Source organism: Alligator mississippiensis, chromosome 1 (genome assembly GCF_030867095.1).
Source record: "Alligator mississippiensis isolate rAllMis1 chromosome 1, rAllMis1, whole genome shotgun sequence".
NCBI classification, from domain to species: Eukaryota; Metazoa; Chordata; order Crocodylia; family Alligatoridae; genus Alligator; species Alligator mississippiensis.
Window position 1 is genome coordinate 467592468 of NC_081824.1, and position 22910 is coordinate 467615377.

General features: G+C 57.1%; 1 protein-coding gene across 1 annotated transcript in view; it reads right to left on the reverse strand.

The window, feature by feature from the left end:
- Window positions 1–18413, reverse strand: part of RELT (RELT TNF receptor) — a 49568-nt gene extending 31155 nt beyond the window's left edge. The window contains exon 1 of the mRNA XM_014603492.3: window positions 18291–18413. The gene's annotated coding sequence lies outside the window, so the exon portion shown is untranslated. The remainder of the gene's footprint in view (window positions 1–18290) is intronic.
- Window positions 18414–22910: the final 4497 nt, after the last annotated feature.

Consider the following 22910-nt stretch of genomic DNA (forward strand, 5'->3'; position numbering starts at 1 on the left):
GTGCCCTAAGCAGGTGAACCCCATGCAGACAGGGCTGCGGGAGACCCCGCCGCCAGCCCCGGCGCTCCCCTCTCCCAAGAGCTGGCAAGGCTAATTGTAAACCCAGCCTTAATATGGGAGTCCCGCAGCTCTTCTCATCCCAGAGAACCGGGGACCGGCACCTCACAAAACACTCCCGCAAGGCTGGAAGACACACACATCGTGCTCCTTCCCCAAGTGGTCTTATTCAGGCACGCCGTTGTGCCTCCTGTAACGAGAGAAGCTGCAATTTAAAGATGTTCTCTAACAAAAGGAGACTGTGGAAGATGGTCATTAGGAGACGGCTCCACAGTTAAATTTAGTGCTGCTCAGTGTTTCAGGTCCGTGAGGCAGATGAATGGCACGGGACGGCCCACAGGCTGGATTGGACCCTGCACTACCCCCACCCATGTGCATCAGGCCCTAGGTGCTGCGCTGCCCCAATTAAGTCCCAGTGCCAAGACCCTGGGACCTTGCGCCACCCCACATGCTGCAATCGAGCCCTCACATTGCCTTGCGTGCCAGATCTAGTGCTCAGGGCTATGGCTTGTGGGGCTCCCCATGTACCTGTGGAGAGCCCCACGGGCCAGATCTGACCTGCAGGCTGGGAGTTGAGCTAGTTCTAGTTAGTGAGAGATAGACCAAGGCTCTGTAGAGGTTGCCTACTGCTCCACAATAAAGCTGGTTGTCAGTTCTCATTCACGTACACCTGTGATCATGCTTTCACTGCCAGCTGCAAGGTGCCAGGTACGTAGCGATCCACAAAACCCCCCAGGGCAACAAAAGTACAAGTCGATTTTCCCCATGAGGGCTCCAGCATTCAGCTGGGAGCCAGAGATCACGTGCCAAACCTTGCCTGGCTGCCCTGCCATATGAGCTACCCATAGCACGCCACCATTTCACAGTGAGATGCCTACTGCCCGTTCGGTCTCTTGCTTTTTTGTTTTGACAGCAAAGGCAAGGCCTAAGGAAGGTCTCCCTTTTATTCTTTGGGCCTGACCCCGAGAGCAGGCAGGATGCGAGTGCACCCGGTTTTGGTAGCCCCTCCACCCCATCTACCTTGGATGCCGTGGCTTTGCTAGGACGGGCTGTGTTGGGGAAGTGCCTTGGCCAAGTGAGCTGCTTGCAAGGTCACAGGTGCTAGAAGGAGGCCCCGTTGCACACCCAGCCCACCAAACCTCCAGCCCTGGGCCACGGGCAGGAGAAGTTATGGCTTCAATGAACCTGTGCCAAGACTGGTTGGCTTCTCTTGTACCTCAGTTTCCCCCTCTGAGGAATGAGGCAAATGCCCCCTTCCTGGGGCAAGGGAAGGATTACAGATGGCAAAGTGCTTGGTGCCTTTCAGAAGGCTGCATGTGCGCCCAGGGACCTGGGGCTTGTCACCAACATGGCCTGGCTGAATTAGGGATGCTGCCCAGCCCTGCGTGGATACTTGTCCTTGCTGTAGCTAAAGCTCGTTCCTCATGGGAAGCCCCTGTTTCAACCAAAGCAGAGCCAAAGATTGAGAAGAACTGCAGAGGCTGTCAATAAAGGCAGGTGCTACTGTGTGCAGAAGAGCCTGCTAATGTCTAGCAATGGAGAGCTAACAAAAACTCCCCCCGCACCCCGAAGAGCTGAGCTGACCATTTCTAGGCCCTCTGCAAAAGCACTTCTCCCCTTCTGTGAAGTCTGCCTGGTTTGAAATCCAGTGACTAATTTTGTTTTAGCCATCCATCCTCCCCACTCTAGAGGGAAGTCGGGCATGATTCGTGCTGCAGGTCACCCCTTGTATTCGCCGCATTGGCTCGAATGTAATTAATTTACAACCATTCGAGGGGAAAGAGAGAGGGAGATAAAATGTTTGTGTGTGTGTACACACATACACATGTATATGCATATATAAAAATAGTCTTTCATATATACATATGCACATTATAAAAGCATAGGGAAGCCGGGCTGCAACTTCCAAGGTCATCTCATCCAACTCAGGAGGTCATCTAATCCAACCCCATGCAAGGCAGGATATATTATTACATACACAAGGCTAACAGGAACGAGGTTATTTTCTCCCAGGACCTGGGAACCAGTCAGATAACATCCCCTCCACCTTCTCGTAATAAAATTACTGTTTCAGACCCATCTTCTGTCTGACAGCATCCAACTAGGAAGAGGGGGAAGGGGCTTCCTAGCCTAGAGTCCAACCCTCTGTGCTTGGAGGCAATCATTTTGTGCAAGGAAGCCTCCAAATCCCACTTCAACCTCTCATGCATGGGTACAAGGCATGGGACCCCCAAGACACCCTACAAATAGGCTGTCAATAAGAGCAGGGTCGAGGGGACACAGCCAAGGCCTGCCACTGCAATGCCAGGCAAGTACCTGGTTAACACGTGCTCAGCAGATGCTAGGAAGCTGTCCATGCTCGTGGCTACAGAGGAAGGCACAAGCCTCACACGTCAGGGGAACACAATTCCTGACTTCCATAGATTTCCAGCGTTGGCACAGGCCTGCCGTGTCATTACGACTCATAGGTTATAGCGAAGGAATTCACCACGACCGTGCGGCCAGCTCTGGGGGAAGGAGCGGCCGTCGTATCACACCGCGACATGCCATTGAAGCAAACGGGTTATCCAGCGGGAGAAGGGATAAGTGTCCAGCAGAAAAATCCCTGACGTCTTGCAATCAGAGGAGAGTCCCGAGAGGCAGGACGCCTGGGCCTGCCTGCCACCAGCTCTCCGCAGACCTGGGGCACTGCTGCAGGGGCCGGGAGCAAATGTGCACGTGGAGGCAGCGGTTCTCTTGTCTGGGGCTGTAACACCTACAGGCTCCCGGCAAGCCCACCCATACGCACTGAGGGAGGCTCCCTTGGCTCTGAAGAGCTGTTTTAGATAGAAGACAAGGCAAGAAGCAGGGGCGGGCACAGGCGAAGTGACTTGGCTAAGGACTCCCAGTTGATCAGTGGCAGAACTAGGAGCAGCTCCCCGCCACGTCACTGCAGGTTGTAACAGGCAAGAGGAAGTAGCCCGAGACGATTCACCTTTTGGCTGAGCAGTTGATGCCTCGTAATTACTTCTTCCGAGCAGACAGGCACAGGCACAGCCGGCAATCAGCACAGGCTCCCGTGGGCTGCACCTTCCTGGGAAAAGCCAGATTGCAGAAGTCCAGACCGATGAAAGGGAGCGGGGGGATTTCCTCCATTTTCATGACTCGGGTCCCATGGCTCATAGCCACGTGCACCACAGCTCTCTTGGGGCCCACTCCTTTGGGTGCATGCAGCACCCTGCACAGTGCGGCTGGGGAGCTGCTCCAGCTTCTCCAATGCAGCTGAGAATGCAATGAGACCACCGAAGCGCCGGAAGGCACAAAACCCGCCAGCTTTGCTTCAGATGGGCGATTCTCCCGCCCAGGCCCGGGCTGTGCCCGGAGCAGCTGCGGGGGGTGGAATAGAGGAGGCACCCTCTGCACTCGGGATGCAGTGGAGGGTCCTGCATGTTCCCAGTTCCTCACCAGTCGTGCACTGGTCTCCCCGCGGCCACAGCTGAGGAAGCCCATGCTCCTCGGGCACTGCACGGAAGCAGACACCCGCAGCGCAGTTGCTGGGCACGTGCCCGCAGGCTGATCCAGCCCGGAGGTTTTCCTAGCTACAGCCCAGCACGGGCAGTGGGCGCAGCCCCCAGAGACCAGGCACAAACAGGCCCTTTGTTCCCCACACGTGAGATGGGGGAGGTCCCCCCCGCCCCAGCGGCTCTCCGGTGTTGTTCCCCATCGCACAACGCGGTCTTTGTCATGCGGGGACGAGCCTCCGCGCGGCCACTGAAAACCTCTTAGTCAAGGAGCTGGCTCCAGGCCACCGTGGGAAGCTGGGGCCAGTGGTGTAAGGGGACAGACCGGGCACCCACGTGGGATGGTTGCTAGCTATGAGGGGCAGGATTTTACATGACTGCTTTTCAACTCCAGCAAGGCTTTTATAGAGAATAAACTTGCCAGGCAGGTGCTTTTTGGCTGCTTCTTGTGGAGTTCGGTCCTACAGAGCTGCATCCTATAGCGCAGTTAGGGCCGCCGATTGCCTGGGGCCTGCACGGAGAGTCAGATCAATGCCACTCAAAGTGGTGACGCACTTGAGCCGGTGCCAATGCTGTAAGAGCCACGTGTTGTGGGGGGAGAAACAGAAACACCCGTGCCTGCCCAGGGGCTGAAGACTTAGGAAAAAAATAAATAAATTAAATTAATCACAGAGAGGTCGGGCTGGAAGGGACCTCCAGAGGTCACATCTAGTCCAACCTCTGCCCGAGGCAGGATCATCCCCATGCAAACCGTCCCAGACAAATCCATCATCATCTAAACTCTTCGTAAAACTGCTGTCAACCCTGGCACAGCACCCGAGCCTGCCACCGGTAAAACAGGGAGACCACGGTAGCCAACATCCTGCAGCTGTAAGAGGTTGGTAATGTACCCTCAAGAGATCCTAGACAAAGGCTGTGCCCCTGCTACCGAGGAAGGCAGATGCCACCCCCGCATCCAAGCATGGGGGGGAACTTCCTTCCTGATCCCAAAATGTGGCACTGGTCTAGCCTCAAGTGGAGGGGCAAGACCCTCTAGCCAGTACCCTTTGGGTTTAAGTCCCAGCAGAGGCATTGGCACGACCCAGTCACCATCCCTAGACTCAGCTGTAGCCAACATCCAGTGCCTCAGAGAGACTTAAACCCCCCCGACATGTGTAGCAGGACAGGTGGGGAGTGGGGTTCCCTCCCAGCCCCATGCAGCAGTCAAAGCCCCAAAGCTTGGGGAGTTTGCTGTAAATTATCTTTGGGCAAGGGCCTGGGGCAGGGTGCACGGCTGGAAGAGCATCGATGGATGGAGGAGACACTCCCCAAAGCAGGAATCGGATTAGAGCCCTGCTGAGATGCAGCGCATTGTTTCAGGACGGAGGCAGGGGGCAGGTGCCTGGCACCCCAACCCCTATCATGCCCAAAGCAGGCGAGGCTCATTAACCTAGCCACCTGGAAGGAAAACTTGGAGGACCGAAACATTCGCTGGCTCACCACCAGGATCTCCAAGCGCAGTGCCCACAGCTGCAGCTGGCATCAGAAGGGGCGTGCGGCCAGATAAAGATACTGCTGCAAGGCCAAAGGGACCTAGGATCAAACTGTGGGGCAGAACTAAAAAGATGCCACTGATCCAAGTTAAATGCAGACAGACGGTCCAAGCAGCCAAATCTGGATGGACGGGAAAGACCATCAGGCCAGCAGCTCCAAAGCTCACGTTGTGCCCTTACCCAATGTGCCAACCCGATGCTGCAGTGAATACCACCCTGCCTTTTGCAGAGGGCACGAGCTGCAGTTCGCTGCGGCGTGCGGAGCTGTCACAGGGTTTCAGCTGTCAGCCCGGGGAACGTTTTCCCAAACGGCAATGCGGGGGAACACCTGCCAGGCATTCATTGTGCCTCTCGCTGCAGAGGATGATTGCCGCGGTGAGAAACAATGTCTGCAACAGCCACGTCAGTGCCGAGAGCAGAGAAGAGAGGCCGTATGAACTGGAAAGCACAGGCTGTTTGCAAGCTGCCTTTGGGGCTGGAGTGTGTGGGTGCTAGGAACACACCCGGCTGGAGAGATTTGCACGCTGGATATTTGCTATTTAAATATTAAAAGGCATTGAGGGGGGGAAAAAAAAGGGTCTGCTCCAAGATCACAGGCCTGCGTGTCCCAGAGAAGTCAGTACTATTTGCACATGAATTATTCCCGCAGATGTCAGTGATCCCCCAGCAGCCAGTCCTGCTTTCAGGGGGGCCAATATGCATGGATTTGCATGGGTAACCTGCACATCTAGAAAGAGAGCAGGTGCCCGGCCTGTTTCTCCTGCTCTTGTCACCTCCCATCCCAGCCACGAGCAGCGCGTGGAAGTGCCGCATGCTCCAGCCAGTTCAGAAGCTGCTTTGCTGAAAAAGTCCCTGCAATCCCAGATGATCCCAGAAAGGCACGCGCATGGCTCAGGGAAAGTACTTATGTACTAGACGTTGTTCGAGATCCTTGCCGAGAGCTGCTCTGGGGGGAAGCCACTTGCTGCGGACACACAAGTGCTTGTGAACAGAGGGGGGTGGGAACCAAAGCGGTGTCTGGTGGTGGAAGCAAGAGAGAAAGGGCCGATCGGACAGCACTCGTGGCACAGGATGGAGCAAGGAGAGACGCTCTGGCATGGGAACGGTGTTCCCATCAGATAGCAAGGGGATGGCTCTAAAAGGGAGGATTTTCTTTGCTCAGATGCAATGTGAAGGATAAGAGTGGAAGGAGGCTGGGCACCTAGGATGGCACAGGGAAGGACAGTGCAGCGGAGAGCCAGGACATCCCCCCCATGGGGGGGGGGGTGTCTCGCCCGCAGCGTCTCACAAGCATGGGGTCGAACCAAAAAGCACCAAGGACATTAGGAAGTCCCAGCCCGAAAGCAGAGCCCTGAAGACGAGGCCGTAAGAAGCGGATGGGAAGACTGGTCCTGCAGGAGGGATGGACCCACGGCCCGGTGGGCGTGGGTGTGCAGCACTGGGGTCTCCCTTGGTTTCTGCAGCTGCTGCTCCAAGGCTGTGGCTTGCTGTTCGAAGGACGTCTCTGGCTGCAGCGCTTTTGACTACAGAAAAATAGGAGCGCAGTTTTTCTGTTGCAACGGCAGGATGGTTTTGATTCCTATTTGCAATCTCTGGGGTTGTCTGGCGAACTGTGTTTGCACCCCTATCCGGACTGGCGCTGCGTGGCACCCTGCAGCACCCCTGAAAGAATCTCTAGGCACCCCAGGGGGATGCGGCACCCCAGTAAGAGACACTAGTCTAAAGGGAAAAAGGCAGGGAAGGGGGGCAGGAATCATCCCCCACCATTTCCCTCCAGAAATGATTATGAAATCCAGGCCTCCATGTCGCAGCCCAGGGCCCCGCTGCCCCACTCCCACATAGGGTGGTGTGCGGTTTCTCTTGCAAGATCCTTGGGGCACCACCATGGGCCTGTATAAGCAGCACCAGCTTGGGATTAACATGCAGGGAAAAGCACCCCAGTCCCTTGGAGCTGGGAATGGGGGAAGACTGTAAAGCAGCCCTTGCCCTATCCCCTCCTGCCTGTGGGATCCCAGCTGCTCGTGGCCCATCCGGCGGAGACCGAAGAGACCCGACTTGCTACGGGCTGGGCTTGGGTGGCAGGACCTGCCACCCATGAGCAGCAAAGAGGTGGCTCGAGTCCCGCTGGGCGCTGGCTGCTCAGGGGACTTGCACGCACTGCGGCAGCTGGGCAGGGAGAGGAGGGGAGCAGCTCATCCATGCCTGACCCGGATCTGTCATGCAGCGAGTCGCCAAGTAGGAGGCCCGCGACAAGAGGCTGTTTGGCTCGAGGCAGGATTAGCATCAGCGCTGGCTTGTTCTGGGGAGCTGGGAGGGTGGGGGAAGGCTTAAAACCTTCAGAGCCAACAGTGTGGCAGGGGCTAATTAGGACCCACTTCCCTTGAGCTGGCCTGGAAACAGGCTAATCCCTTGCAGGGGCCTGGGGAGCTTTAATGAGATGCAGGGAACAGACGCTCTTCTCCGACAGCAACCGTTCAGGAGCACCCAGGGCTGCGGTGGCCCCGCAAGTGGCCGTATCTGCGGAGCCACGAGCCCGTGGTGGCCAACATCGAGGGGAAGACCAGCCGTGGGGCCAACGGGCTCAGCTGCAGCGCACGGGGAGGTGGCTTCGAGCCTCTTGCCTCTCCATTTCCACCTGTAAAATGGGGGGAGGTGCCATTTCCACCCCACTGCAACCAAGGGGCACGTGAATTTGCTAGTGCTTGAGAGATGCTCAGACAAGAGAGGCCATAGCGGGTCTCTGCCGTGTACCCTCAGTTTCTCCATCCGGGAAGAACAGGGCTGGGGAGGGATGAGCCAGTGCTTGGAAGGCACCAGAGCTCCTCCAAGAAGCGGTGCTAGAGAAGCAGGCCGAGTTGGCCCCGACAAGCAGACAGGGTCCTTGTTTATTTAACCCTCTCACCGTACGGGCTAAACACCCCCCCCTCCCTCCCAACCACGAAATCCAGTTGGATGCCAGGGGAAATCCAGCTACTGCAGGACGGGCAGATAAGGACTGGCCAAGGGCATCACCATGGCTAAGAAACCCCTGGGGTCTCCGTCCAAGCCACAGGCAGCTCCGGCTTCCTGCCCCGCTAGCAAAGAAGCTTCAGGTCACAAGAGCTGCCAACCAACGCCCCCAGCCCCATGCCACCCTCCACCGAGCTTTCACTGCGCACAAATCAAGCCATTAGGTCCAGCCACTGCCAGCTTCACTGCCACCCTCCCCTATCCTGGGCCTATCCGGTGCCTGGCGAGGCACAGGTCAAGGTCATGGACAGTCTGCTGGGATCCGAGCCATCAATCAGGGTCCAAGGTGAAGCCTTCCCACTGGGTCAGGATGACCTCAGGGAGCTGGAGCCCTGGGGGCAGCTGCAGGATGCATCTCGAGGAAAGGGGGAAAAGATGTGCGACTGGCATCTCAAGGGGGATCGGCCCTGTGGGAGCACCGAGGGGAGCATCTTCCCTGCAGGCTGAACCCACGTGGGGGGCATCTCCCATGGGGTGGGAGAAGCTCAGCGTGCATGGCTGCACTTGTTTCCCAATGCGGGCAGTTCCTTGCACAAGGGCACAACCCTGGCTCCAATCCCCTCCACCATGGACCCTGATTGAAAGCAGCCATGGCCTCAGCCAAGAGGGTGCCTGTGTGTCTGGACAGAAGGGAGTTGGGGCACTGCCGCTGCAATCACCTCTTAGAAATTTGGCTACAACACAGTGGGCATTTTGAGGCACTGGGGGACAGCCAGGCCCTTTGCAGGGCTAAGTGACGCCCTCACATGGCTTCCCTGTGGAGGGCACAATGCCTTTCGTGTCAGCCAGGTGCTCCTGATCCACCCCGGCACGAGAGAGATGCTAGTCCCTACCCATTCCTCTATGCAGAGACCCCCTCCATCCTCTTGTCCTTCCCCCTCCCACCCCAGTCTCCTTGTCCTGGTGCCCTGGGGCTGGAAAGCTGCCCTGCAATCCATCCCCGCTCTGTTGCTGAAGAGGCCGAATGTTTTGATGGATGCAGCGAAGCCAACGAGGGATTTCCTGCTCCAGAAGGAAATCGATACGCATCTCCCGCGATGAACGGCGGCAGCAGCGGCCTGAACGTTTTGCCTTTAATTAGGCCACTAAACAGCCCCCACACGCTTGACACAATCCAGCCCGTTTCCTGGGAGGACGCGCCGCGTGCCTCGAGCCAAGTCAAGACATGCTTCTTTGGATGCGTCTTGGGCCTGGCCCATAGACACCTGCAGCCCAACGCCAGGCCTGCTGCCGGCCCCGGCTGCCTCTGCGCCTGGCAGGGCTTTCAAAGACGCCTCCCGGTGCTGTGAGCCTGTGCCCCAAGGGAAAAGACACGTGCACATGCGTCAGGAGGAGAGCGTGGCTCTGAAGAGCTAATTAGCACTAATGCTTCACGTCAAGACGGTTTCCAAGGGGGAAGAAGCAATAGCAGCGGCAGAGCACGCCTGTTCCCGCTGCCAGCAAGGGCGGAAGCTCATGCTCGCCCATGTGTTCACCGGGGCCCCTCCTGCCTGCACATCTCTCCCCTAGGAGCACCCCACACCTCCCCCCATCCCTCTGGTCCACACGGCCTCTCCCGAGGCCTTTTGACTTTCATGCTGAGCATCCCGGGAGCCAGCCTGCCTCAGCACCAACTGCAGGATCTCGGCTTTCCCCACTGCACTCCTGGGAGCATTTTGCAGGTGGGGAAACTGAGGCAGGAGACTGCAGAGACTTCTCCAGGCTCTCACAGGAAGTCCAGTGGGGAGCAAAGGCTGGACTTCTGGGGACTATACTTCAGACACCTGCCTATGCCCCCATCCCACCCACCGAGCTACTGCTGCCGTGATGCTCGACACCAGGGCAAGCCCGTTCTGCCGAGACAGCCTCCTCCCTCGGGGCTGCCTACAAAGGTCACGGCAAGGCAGAGTCAAACACAGCCGCCGTCTCGGGGGGATTTAGGAGACTCTGTCCCACACCCCATCCAAGACCTCTGTATCCTTCACTCATTGCTCTCCCACCCCGCCAGCTTCCTAGGCCCTGGCAATGCAGGCTATGGCTTTGGCCAAGGACGTACTGCTAGTGGCCACGTCGGAGCTGACTGCCTACATCCTCAATGCTGCTTCAGATGGGGAAGGAGGGCAGGGAGTGGTGGGGTCAATCCCATTTAAAGGAGACTTTACATGGGGCAAGGAGGCGGGTGTGGGCAGTGCATCTCTGCATAAGCACAGAAGAGACACGGGCTCAATCCAACCCAGGCTCGTCCCAGCTTTTTCTGTGGGCTTTGCCTCAGTTTCCCCCTCAGATCAGCAGAGATATTACAGCCATCCTCATGCAGATATAGGCCCTGGGACATACGGGTCTCTGTGCAAGTGCTGGGCGGCTCACAGCAGAGGCTCCTCTGTGCCCTGTCTACACTGCATGCCCGCTTGGGAGGAAGGCTTCAGTGCCACATATCTGCCAACCCGTGAGGAGGCTCCCAGAGCTGCCGTGGTGCCCTCAGCACAGACTGGGCCTTTTGTGGGGCACATTGCACCCAGGCAGAGGCAGCGACGTGCACACAAGGCCAGTGCCCGGTTGCATCCCAACTTTGGCCCCATGCAGGTGCTGATGGCTAATACCAGCCTCTCACCTGGCAGGGGCGAATGAAACCCCTGCAGAAGCAGAAACGCACGGGGCTTTGCATTACGGACGGTGCTGAAGCAAGACAGCAAACAAGAAGTGAGGACAGAGCCGCCTGGATATGAACTCCCGGAGACCGGGCTCTGAGGAGCTGCAGAGGCCAGGCTGGGCTGTAGCCGGATCGGCGCGCAGATGGCTGTAAACAGCCCTGAACGAAGCAGCGTGGGAATCGCAGCCGTAGCCAGGAGCCCAGGCGGAGCTCAGTCCCACTGTGCCAGGCTCTGTGTGCAGCCCTAAGGGAAAGTCGCAATGAATTTGCAGCTGGCACAGACCAGGCACAGGGTTGGAACGGGAAGAGGAGCAGGGGAGTGACATGACCAAGGTCACCAGGAGGGCAGTGGCAGGCCATACATTCAAGCCTAGAGTCCTCTGCCCTGAACCACACTGCTCCTTGGGGAAGCCTGCCCAGCACGTGGTATGCTCCCCAAGACATTTCACTCCTGATTAGAGCAGACAGGCTATGGGAGAAAACCAGGATGCCTCCAGATATCTGCAGCAAAAAAAGACCCAGGACGGGCTCCCTGGTCACGGTGACATGGTGCTCAGCCATGCTGGATGGAAGGGCTGAACTCAGGGCAACCTCTCACGAAAAACTGGACAGCTCGGCAGCGACTCGCCGGAGCCCTCATCCTTCCCTTCTCAGCCACAGGCCGGCAGAAACCAGGAGTTCGCCAGGCACAGAAAGCCCCCTGGTCCGTAAGCACCGAGGCTCCTGACTTGGAAATTTCCATGGGCAGCTAGGGCACAATGGTGCCACGCCGTGGCTGCCTGCCAGGCCCATTGCACTCTTGTAATTGCTGGTCATTGTCTTCAGTCTCTTGTGCAGCCCCGTTCCTCTATAAGGCCTTTGTTGCAAGGGCGAGAAGAGCAGCTGGGCCGTAAACAGAGCCACGCGCACAGAGCCATCTCTCCAGAAGAGCCGCTGGGGATACTGGAGTGGGGCTGGGTTTTTTTTCCAGTTCTATTTTGGGCAAAATAAGCTTATTTTAAGCAACCCAAGTGCCTATTGTTCCTTATGGCCCGAGGACATGGGAGATCTAGCCAGGCTGTCAACGTGCCAGAAGCTGGGAGGGCTGGGCTATGGGGAGCGGAGCTGGTTTTGGGTCACAGCTGAGCTCTCTCTGCAACACCTTGCTGGCTTGAAAACCATGGGGAAAACCTGACAAGGCTCGTGTTGGTGCTGGGGACGAACGACACTCGGAGAACCACAGAAGACTTATCCCAGCCTGGTTTAATGCCCCGGTGGTTACCGCCAAGAAGCAGGGGAGTTTTGTTTTTCAGTGTGGTTCTTGCTAGGTCCTTGAAGAGCAGCTCAAGCTTTTGGGAAGGGACCTCCTGGTGATGCCTAGAAAAGCCCCCCCAATTTTTTCTAAGTAAGTTTTTCTAGCTGTTGGGAAGCCCTGGGCGGCAGCTTGTGCTGCTAGAGCCCGCCTCTGCGTGTGCCGGTGTAATTGGAAGAGGAAGAGGTTTTCCTGTTTGATTCACTTCCGTGGGACTCGTGTCACAAGCCCCTTCCCCCCTGGAAAGTCTTTGCAGGAAACAGGACGGACGAGACCGGAACGTCTAGCAGCAAAGCAAAGCCGGACGGATGAAAGCAAGAGCTTTCCTGAGCCTTTTCATCTAAAGCAAGAGGCTCCGACTCGTGCCTGGAGGCGCGGGGATGGATGATGCTGCGTTAGCCGTCCCGTCACAGCCCTGTGGTGCGAGAGGCGCAGGAGAGGGTGCCCGCGGGCAACCCAAAAGGAGCTGAAAATGGGGATCGTGGATCAGGATGTGGGGTGCCAGGTGCAGCAGAGAGGTTTTGTATTTTTGGGGGGGTATTTTTAGGAGCACACCAGATACAACATAAGCCACGCAGCAGCCACGAGACTCCCGCCCTCCTCCCAAAGGCCTGTCTTGCAGATGAAACAGCAGTACGTTAGAGTCAGCTACGGTGATCTCCTATGAGGCGGCATCACAAGATGCAGGGGGGCCAGGACACACACAATCAGCGACTCAAATGCAGCCAAGGGTGCTGGGTGCTTAGATACCACAGCAGAACAGCTACCATGGAAAACAGATGGAGAAGTGAAAGTGCAAGTGGGCAGGAGCCCCGTTCCTCCCTACACCAGAGCCAACCACCCACATCATCCTTGGCAGTGGGCACTGCCAGCTGGGGGAAGCCAGCGGCTCTGGTTATTCATGCCCATGCTCTGGGACCTGGGCAGGCAGCACATGGAGGCCTGTCTTCCAGCTGGCTAGTGAGGCCTGGTCTGGGGAGTCGGGGACTGGAGCCCAAACTGGTTGGTGCCATGCAGGGTCCCCCGGATTGAGGCCATGGGGTTACCAGTGCACGACAAGGAGAGGTGTCAATGCAAAAGGCAACCCCGTGCCCAGCCCTGGTGCATGGACCCTTCTCATCCCTGGCCCGTGCAGCGCCAAGCACGGCATAGATCAATATGGCTGATGCTCAGACGTTCTCTCAGGGACCCAGGAGCTGAACATCAAGCCTGGGCAGAGATGGCATTGGCCCGATGCCCTCCCATGAAACACCGGGGCCAAAAATCATGGGACAAGCCGCTTGCTAGGCTTGGGCAACTCCTCCAGGTGAGGGGAGGAGGTGAGGCCGTAGCGGCCTCACCTCTGCGAGGAGCTCTGTCCCAGACCGGTGCTGAGCAGCTGCCGGGGTAATTACAGGCCGCGGCGCCCCCTCCCCGGGAAGCGTCTGGCCCCGCACCCTGCCGAGACATGACGCAGCCCCAGAACAAAGGCTCCGACCCCTTCAATGGTAGGTCTCCCTCCGCTTCCTCCTCCGGCCTTGGGGAGCTGGGGGTGGGGGAGGGCCACCCACTAGGGATGGAGATGCTTGGTTTCACCTCCGTCCAGAGCCGCATCCTGCTCTCTCAGCACCACTGGCATCAAATCAGGAGCCGCCTCTTTCTCCGAGAGGATGGAGGAGAGTGCCGAGGTGCTGCAGGAAGCCCCCCCACCTGGAGCTCCTCAGCCCAGAGACCAGATTGAATGGAGCACGTGGCACAGGGGCACCGGCTCTGCCAGGCTTTCACCGTGCCCCAGCCCACAAGCTGCCCAGCTGCCCCAGGCTCCCTGGAGCACATGGGCAGACGCCTATACGGACCCTAAGCAAAGATGGCATCCAGCCACAAGACACAGGTCACGTGCCCAGGGGTCCTTCACCCTCCACCACCACCCCATTGTCCCAGGAGGTCATTTCAGAGTCCAGCACAAACAGCACCTTGCCACATCTGGCTGCCCCGAGTGCACTGAGCTCCTTGCTGGGTGGGATTAATCCTAGAGAAATCTTGGAGAAGTGGGGCGGAAAGGGACCCCAGAGGTCATCTAGTGCAACCCCCTGCCTGAAGCAGGATCTAACGCTGGCATGAGCAACACAGCTGCACTGAGTTGCTCCAGCTAAGAGCAGGCCCTCCAGAGACGGTGGGCAGGGGCGGGAGTAGGATCCTCCAGAGGCTTGCCTTTCCAGTCGTCTCACCCAGGATGAGACACAGAAGCAAAGCATGGAGAGCAGAGGGACCCTGGCATAGTCGGAGGCACGGTCTGCCCTAGGGCCGTCTCTGGGGCAACAATATCCCTACTAAAGGGATCTCCCATCGCAGCCAAGTGCCACATCACACGGGCAGGCAAGGACATGGCTGTTGCAGGGATGCAGAAGCTGGAGGCAAGGACGGGCTTGAATCACAAAGGTGCTGCACATTCATCATGCCTGCTGGCTGCAGGTGCTCGGCCCCTCCCAGCACGCAGCCCAGCCCAGAGCTGATCCAGCGGATCCGCCAGGGATCCCAGCCCTCCCCACTGCAGCTCCGGGCTGCATTTCCGAGGGGGAGGAAGGATGGGGGGGACAAAACTGCGAAGCCAACAGAACTTGCAGGTGCCAAGAATAAAGAGACAGACAAAACAGACCCACACACGTCCGCTCGGAGGCAACGCAATTTCCACGACTAAGTAAACTGCAAACCAGGGTATAATTGGAGCAGCAGGAGCTGGGCAGGGGAAGGGGGAGCATTTTGGGGCTGGGCCAATCCACCTGCCAGACTCTGGGAAGGGGCAGGGCTCACTGGCACAAGGCAAAGCATCACTGCTGCAAATCTGGCACAAAGCAACTCCGGTGACATCCCTTCCTGTCCCCTGTCCCCCCCCAGCTGGGCTCCTGCTGGCTCTGGACACAGCCTGGGCTCCAGAGCAGGCTTAAAACAGCTCCCGACTGTGACCCCTCCCCACCTGCCATGTGGTCTGGCCACAGTTTGGGCCACGTCATGGAGACACAGAGGCCCCTGGTACCCAACCTCTTTGCTGGTCTGAAGCTCAGCAGCCAGGTGGCCTGGTCCCCTGGGGCATACAGACATCAGTCCCTAGCCCCCCAGGATGGGTCAGGAAGTGCCCGGTGCAGGTCCTGAGCTGGACCTGACGGCTAGAGAAATACATGCGGGCCTCAGGCACCCCTCTTCCACCAGCTGCCGGCCATGGGCCTCCTCTCAGGAGATCTCTCAGAGCCCTGGGTGGGATCGGGGAAGACGGCAGTGTAGGGAACAGGCAGCAGACAGCTGGTGCTGCAATGCAGATTCCCCCACCCCCACGCCCACCCCCTCTGGGATTTCAGCCAAAGGGGATGGGGGTCACCTCCAGACCTCCTGCCACACAGCAAGGGAACAACGACAGTGCCACGACCCTCTAGCTACTGGGCCCCTTCTCCCCCACCCACGAGGCTGGGGTGGGAGATGCACAGCCCTTCTCCACGCTCCTAGCAAGAACCTGCAGGACAGGTGACTGCAGGGAGGGTCCCCACTCCCCCACCCCAAATGCAACCAGAAGAGCACAGCCATGCACCAGAGACCCCGTACTGCCAGGAAGGACTTACCGCCACCCCAGCCCCATGATCCTTCTTCCCCTGCATTTCTACAGCCTGTCCCTATCACAGAATCCAAGCCTGCTTGGGCTACCTGGACAGCTGGAGCACACAAGGGAGAGACATGGCTCACATCTAACTGCCTTAGACTGCCCAGCCCAAGGTCCCAGCCAGGTTGGTGCGGGGATTTGGCAGGAGTCTGCAGTGGGTCTCCGACTTGCGCCTCTGGAGCTGCAGCCAGAGGCAGCTGCCCTGTACCTACACCAGGGATCACTCCCAGGAAGGTGAGAGATCCTTCAGCACTGGATTTTTTGGCAGCAGTGACCACATCTGGGCCACACGCTGTGGTCCAGGTCTGAGGTAGCTGCTTGGGGCACCCACTGCCCCAGCTCCTTTCAAGCACCGAAGAGGCAGCTGGAAGCCCTGGGTAGCCAAGAATGTGTCTTGGCCCCACTTCCCACAATGCCAATGCAGAAGGGATGGTGGGAGAGGAGTGAGGAGCAGTGGTGGGTGAGGAGAAGAGCTGGATGGGAGACACTGCAGCCCCAGCAGATGGGATGGAGGAGGGCAGACAGCACAGGACCCATGGGGTCTATCATCAGGAAGTGGCCCTTCTGCCACCCCTACAGCCAACCCACGTCAGCCAGCAGGGCAATGGGAAGCAGCCAGTGGCTGCTCCCTTCTGCTAGGAGTGCTGCCCCCAGCACCTGGTCCAAGCCCTTACCCAGCTCCCCTGAGGAAGGGGACTAGACTCTCAGCATCCTTGCCCTTGTGCAGCACAGGCTGAGCCCACAGCTCTTCCACTAGCCCATGGGCAAGGCAGAAGAGCTAAGGACAGCCAACAAGTGGAGATGTGGTAGGGCAGCTGGTGCCATGCAGCTGCCCCCGAGTTCAGGGAATGGTGAGGTCCCAGCCCACGCGCTCTCAGTCATCAGGGCCCAACACAGGGGCCAAGCACCAGTGGGTCCTAATCACAGCCCTGCCATTGACTCACTGGGCTTGGGTCCTGCCTCAGTTTCCTCTCCCTCAAGGAGAGCTCTGCCGGAGTTTCCCCATGCAATGGGAATGGTTACACGGGCACAATAAGCGCTGTATAATCACCAGCCACTCAGCACACTCGGACCCAGGGTGACAAGTGCAGGCATCCCAGTCAAGCACCATGGGGGAGTGGGTAGAGCACTTCCCTGGACTCGGGATGCCTGGGTTCCACTCCCAGCTTTGCTAGATACCTACTGCGTGACCCTGGGCAACTCACTTCGCCTCCCTGTGCCTCTTCTTTCCCAGCTGCACAATGGGCCTAACAAACACTCCATGCTAAGTGAGTGGGAAAATTAGATCATTATCATGATCCCTGCTGGGTTATTCAGTGTTTCTAATTATTCTGGTTTTCATATCAGCATGGGCTCTCTCTTTCTCTTTTCAACCCCTCCCCCAGCAACCCAAGAGCCACGCTAGAAACCTAGACCAGGGTTGCAAATGATGCCCTGAACTGCTGCTCCTGGCTAAGATCAAACTACGCCCAGCTCGGCCATCTATCTACCTGCTGACCCCAGTCAGATGCCCAAAACAGCCAGGATCAAGTTCAGGATTGCAGGAGAGGAGGGACTGAGCTCCAAGGTCTTCAGCAGAGTCGTGCCCACTGATGTGCGGACAACATCTGAACCTCTGTGCTCAGCACCACTTCACACCCCAATGCTGGCTGCATTCGAACACACACAGGGCACAGTCTTCAATCACCCACCCCACCAGACATGCCAAGGATGGACACGGCAGGAAACTTTAGGAGCTAGCTCCCCGAGGTTACAGGATATCCCCTCTGTGGACATCTCTGGAGGATCACGCTCGCTTAACACAGCACCCACGAAATAGGGCACCAAGACCAAGAGGTCCTCCCACTGGCTGGTGTGACAGCTGGAGCCACAGCTACAGCCACCCAGTCTAGCGGGACCGGATCTCCCGTTGCACAGCGCCTAGACCAGGGAGGGTACAGGCGGCCCAGTCCTGCCGGCCTTGCCCAGGTCACAGAGGGGAGGCAGACAGGTCTCGAATAATGGCTTGAAGGCTGTTGTGACTCGCGCGTGACAGGTTTCCATGCTCTTTGCTCCAGGTAGGAGATGTCCTTGCTCCCGGACACATGCTCTCCTCCCTCTGGCCCAGCTGCGCTCAAAGGGTGCTACAAGCCCCTGCCCTTGGCAAATGACCTTTGGCTTCAAGCAGCTCCGTCCCTGCCCTCCGGCCCGTCTGCTCTGCAGGGGCTCCCTCCCTCCTCCGGGCTGAGCCCCGCACACCCAAGCACCCAGGATCCCCAGCCTCGGGCATTGCCCACCTGTGCCAACAGCCCTCCTGCCAAAGGCCCCTCTTGGCAGCTCTCCCAAGCCGGTGAGCAGTGACTGGGCGCCTTTGGGTGCTCCCCGCAGCCTGGAGCCCATCCATGTCCCCCAGGGCAGCCCCCACCAGACCCCCAAGATCACAGCCTGCCCCGCGGGGAGATACCCGGCCTGGCCCCGGCTGCGGTGCCACACCGCGGCCCCACGACGCGGACACGAGGCAGGACGTGGCTGTGCCTCAGCCAAGGACCAGGTCCCCGCACCCCGATGCCATCACCTCCCTCCATCCCTGGGTCCCAGATCTGCCAGGAGCCCCGCTCCGAACCCAATCCGGATTGCCCCAGCCCCGGGGGGGCCTGGCGCTTACCTGCAGCCCTCGCCGGCTCCCCTTGCTCCCGTATGACTGCGGCGCCTACGGCAAAAACATAAGACGGCGCCGGGATCCGCCGCGCCGCTGCTTATGAATGAACGAGTAGCTTTCTGCCGGGAAGCCCCGCCCCGCCGTACACGTCACAATGGGCACGGTCCCGCCCCCCGGCGTCGAGTCACAAGGAGGGCGTGTTCGAACGTTCCAAGCTGGGCTGCGTCACAATGGGGAGGTGGGAAGCGGTCCAGCGCGGCCGGGGCTGCCTGGTGCGGGGAGATCCCGGGCCGGGGCGCCGAGGCCCGGGGCGGGAGCTCTGGGTCTCCCCTGAGTGGGGCAGGAGGGGACCAGCTGTTGAGGACTGGGCCAGCCCAGCCCGCCTAGGGGTACCAGGGGGGTGTGACCTGTGATTACACTGTAGGAGCAGGCCAAAAGCCTTGGCTGGATGGATCTGGGAGGAAAACCCCTTTTCGTGAAATTTGGGCTAGACCAACCCTTGCCAAGTCTAGACCAGGCAGGATCATCCCCTACTAAAACCTCTTAGAGGAGCATCGGTTCAGCCTGCTCTTGAATCCTAGAAAAGGAGGGTGGGAAGGGACCTCAGGAGGTCACATCCAGTCCCACCCCTTGCTAAAGTGGGACTGTTTTCCAAGGATGGAGATTCCCCACTTCTGGGCAGCCTCCACCACCCCTCACAGGTAGAAAAACCACTCCCAGCCTCCAGCCCAGATTTCCTTCTTGCCAAAAGCATCGTTTCCCCGCATGCTTGCGCAAAACGCTGGCTTGCATCCATAGATGCTTCTCAAGCAAATCCCAGGACGTCATTCTCCCCCTGTACTCGGCCTTAGTGAGGCCGCAGCTGGAGTACTGCGTCCAGTTTTGGGCTCCACAATTCAAAAAGGATGTGGAGAAGCTTGAGAGAGTCCAGAGAAGAGCCACGCGCATGATCAGAGGTCAGGGAAGCAGACCCGATGACAGGCTGAGAGCCCTGGGGCTCTTTAGCCTGGAAAAGCACAGGCTCAGGGGTGATCTGATGGCCACCTACAAGTTTATCAGGGGTGACCACCAGTATCTGGGGGAACATTTGTTCACCAGAGCGCCCCAAGGGATGACAAGGACGAATGGTCACAAACTACTACAAGATCGTTTCAGGCTGGACATAAGGAAGAATTTCTTTACTGTCCGAGCCCCCAAGGTCTGGAACAGCCTGCCGCCGGAGGTTGTTCAAGCGCCTTCATTGAACACCTTCAAGATGAAACTGGATGCTTATCTTGCTGGGATCCTATGACCCCAGCTGACGTCCTGCCCTTTGGGCGGGGGGCTGGACTCGATGATCTTCCGAGGTCCCTTCCAGCCCTAATGTCTATGAAATCTGTGAAATCTATGCTATTTTGCCACCTGCCCCCAGGCCAAAATACAAAACAAAACAGGGATTTTCCCTTAGGAGGAACAGCCAAAGCCTCTCCCTAGCTCCCTGACTGGATGGCTCCTATCGATGCCCCTTCTGCCACTAGCTACGAGCTGAGCCGGGCTGGTAGGGAAAGGCGAATGAACACCTTGTTGAATACTTTCCATGTTTCAGGGGTGTAGGTTGTAGCTGTGTTGGTGTAAGGATATAGGCAGACAAAGTTCTTTGGGTGAAGCTGATATCTTTTATTAGACGAACTTAAATAGTTGGAAAATTTTTTCTTAGCAAGCTTTCGGGTTTAAAAATCCTTCCTCAGATGCTTCCTCAGCCTGACGAAGGGTTTTAAAACCCAAAAGCTTGCTAAAAAATGTTTTTCCAACTATTTAAGTTGGTCTAATGACAGATATCAGATTCACCCAAAGAACCTTGTTGAATACCTTGTTTTTCTTGTGGCGAGGGCCAAAGGGCAAGCCTTTCTCTGTCTACAATTAAGTCATTTTTAAAAAGACAACAGATTTTCAAGGGAGGGGATCACTCTTTTCATAGTTTCATAGTAGGTAGGGTTGGAAGGGACCTGAGCAGATCATCAAGTTGGACCCCCTGCCATGGGCAGGAAAGTATGTTGGGCTAGCCTCCTTTTGAAGACCCCCCCCAACCCCCGGGTAGGAGCGAGCACCACTTCCCTTGGAAGTTGGTTCCATTGTGAGTGCTTGTGTGTCAACCAATAACTTCATGGGGCTGTGTAGTGTGTTGTCTGTTTAATAAAACCGTTATTTGGACTCCTGAGTTGGGTTTTGCTTTACTACGGTTCCAGCCTGGCTCCAATCTCTGCTCCTTGCTCCTCTAACTTCTGTTTTTCTTGCCTTCAGTAATTAGGCTGCTGGTCAGGACTGATTGTTTCCCCTCTCCCCAAACTGTTGAAATCCATGGATTTATTTTTTGATTTAGGGCCTTGAGCGATCCCCACACTGCAGTCGCCGAGCAAGTCCCAGCTCCTCATGGACGTATCCTTGCAGCCCTCCAGTGCCGCGGAGAAATAACACCAACCTCCTTTTATAGATGGGGAAGGGAGGGAGAGATTCACTGGCTTATGCTTATACCGGGGCAAACTAGCGGTGCCTCCCCTGACAACTTGGGGTGTTGTGTGTTTCGGAGCAGGCGCGGGCAGGAAGGCCGTGATGGGAACACGGAGCCAAATCTCAGGATGTCATGCACAGCTGCCACACTGGGAGCCAGGATCCCAGCTGGATTCTGGGGAGCTATGTTGGTTTCTGCCAGCTAAGGATCCGGCCCCATCATAGGTTCATAGACTGTAGAGTTGGAAGGGACCATGAAGGGTCATCATGTCCGACCCCCTTTCATTGGAAAGGGGGTACGCAGGTTGCTGCTTTGCCACTGGGAAATGAAATTGGGGGAATCTAAAGAACCCCTGATCCGGGAACAGTGGTAGCTGTTGTCATCAATGGCCTGAGTCCTGATTTTGCTCGTGAATTAAAACACTGGCAAGAGCAGCTGTTGTGTCCCACGGGCCTTTCCCCACAGCTCCCAAACAAGCTGCCCACCCAATTATTAACCAGCGCCCGGCCTCAGCTGAACAACAAAAACACGGGGCAAAAACAAGGTGGAAATGAAAACAAAAAACACTTGAGCCGAAGGCAGAACGCAGGGGCAGAGGTGTTTGGAAACCTTCATTATGCAGCAAGCGCTCCCGCAAGGAAATTACTTTCACAGTCATTCCTGACTCAGTAAGATCAACCGCTTTGTTTGTGTGAAAACAGATCTCCTTTCTCTGATCAGGACGAGGGAGTGAGTCACCTGCCCTGCCCAGTGAAGACCCTGGAAAGCAGGATGTTTTGTCGAGCTGAGAAGTCCCGTTTCCAACCTTGAAGTGAAGTTGTGCTCTTTGCCATCTCTATCCAAGTCTGTATCCAGCTTAAAGCCCTGTGGTACATAAGCTGTGTGGACTCTGAACCAGAGAGATCTGAAATCATTTGGAGGCTACCAGGCCTTGTCACCAGTAACCTCCCAAATGTACGTTGATTGATATCTGATGTCCACTGGGTTCCTTTAGCATGTACCGGCCAAGATTGTGGCCCACTGTCGACTGATCTAGCAAGAAAACCTTCCACATGTAGCTTTTTTCACTCCACTTTTTCACTAGATCTTGTCCCGCAGGAGGGCTGTAGATTGGGAGTTTGCCTAATGACTCTGCTTCAGACTGTGTGGCCTTGGTGAGGGCACTTTATTATTACAGTCCATCTTTGATTACCTGAACAGCCACATTTGCTTGTTTTGCTAACTTGGAGCGGTTGCTGCTGCCTGACAAATTGGTCCCTTTTCATTTGATGCAGCATCTCTACTCCTATGTTCTGCAGCGCAATGACTCGGATTAAATACTCATCTTTCCAAAGCTGTATTTAATACAGTGCTAAAGTTTGATCCAGTAACTTGGAACATCTTCACTTTTCCAGCAGGAACTTTGCAAAGAGGTTTGGATAACCAAGGACACCCTGGAGCATCTTGCCCTCATAGCAGAGAAGAGAAAACGGAGCAAGGAAAAGGAAAGGAGTCCCAGCCCCCAGCCTACTCTCCACTGTGGAAAAACCTGCAACTTCTGAGGACAGATCTGTGGCTCAAGGACTGGACTCTGAAGTGACCTCAGGATCCATAAGTGAGGTAGAGATCATCCTCAAAATGTGGGATTGCCACTTGTGTCCTGGATTGGTAATACCATGGTGCTAAAGACCCCCCACAGGGAACAGGCCCCACTGTCTTAAGTTGACATACTTGTGGAGGATGGATATGGTCCCTGCCTGTGAAGAGCGTAAATAAGACAAGAGGCAGCTGGAAATAGGTGGCTGGGGGTTTCCAGAAAGCAACACGGCGAGGCTGTGGTCTCAGCACACCAGTGATCTCAGTGTTGTTGGGTTTTGCAGGCAGCGTAGCGGGGGACTGGAAGGAGACTCTGAGACGGGGCTGTCGGTGTTTACAGGAGCTTGTCCGAAAGCACGTGTTCAGCAGTTCAGGCAGTGGGCAGCAGGGAGCAGCCCCAGGGGCTGGCCAGAGGCAGCTGGCTGGCAAGAAAGTGCAGGTCAATTAAAAGAAAAATACAAAAGATGGTTTTCCAGGCATGGGCTGACACATTCCAGTGCATTTGGAGTTTACATCTTGAAATGACCATCTGCCTCGGTGCGCAGAGACCCTTATGTTTGGAT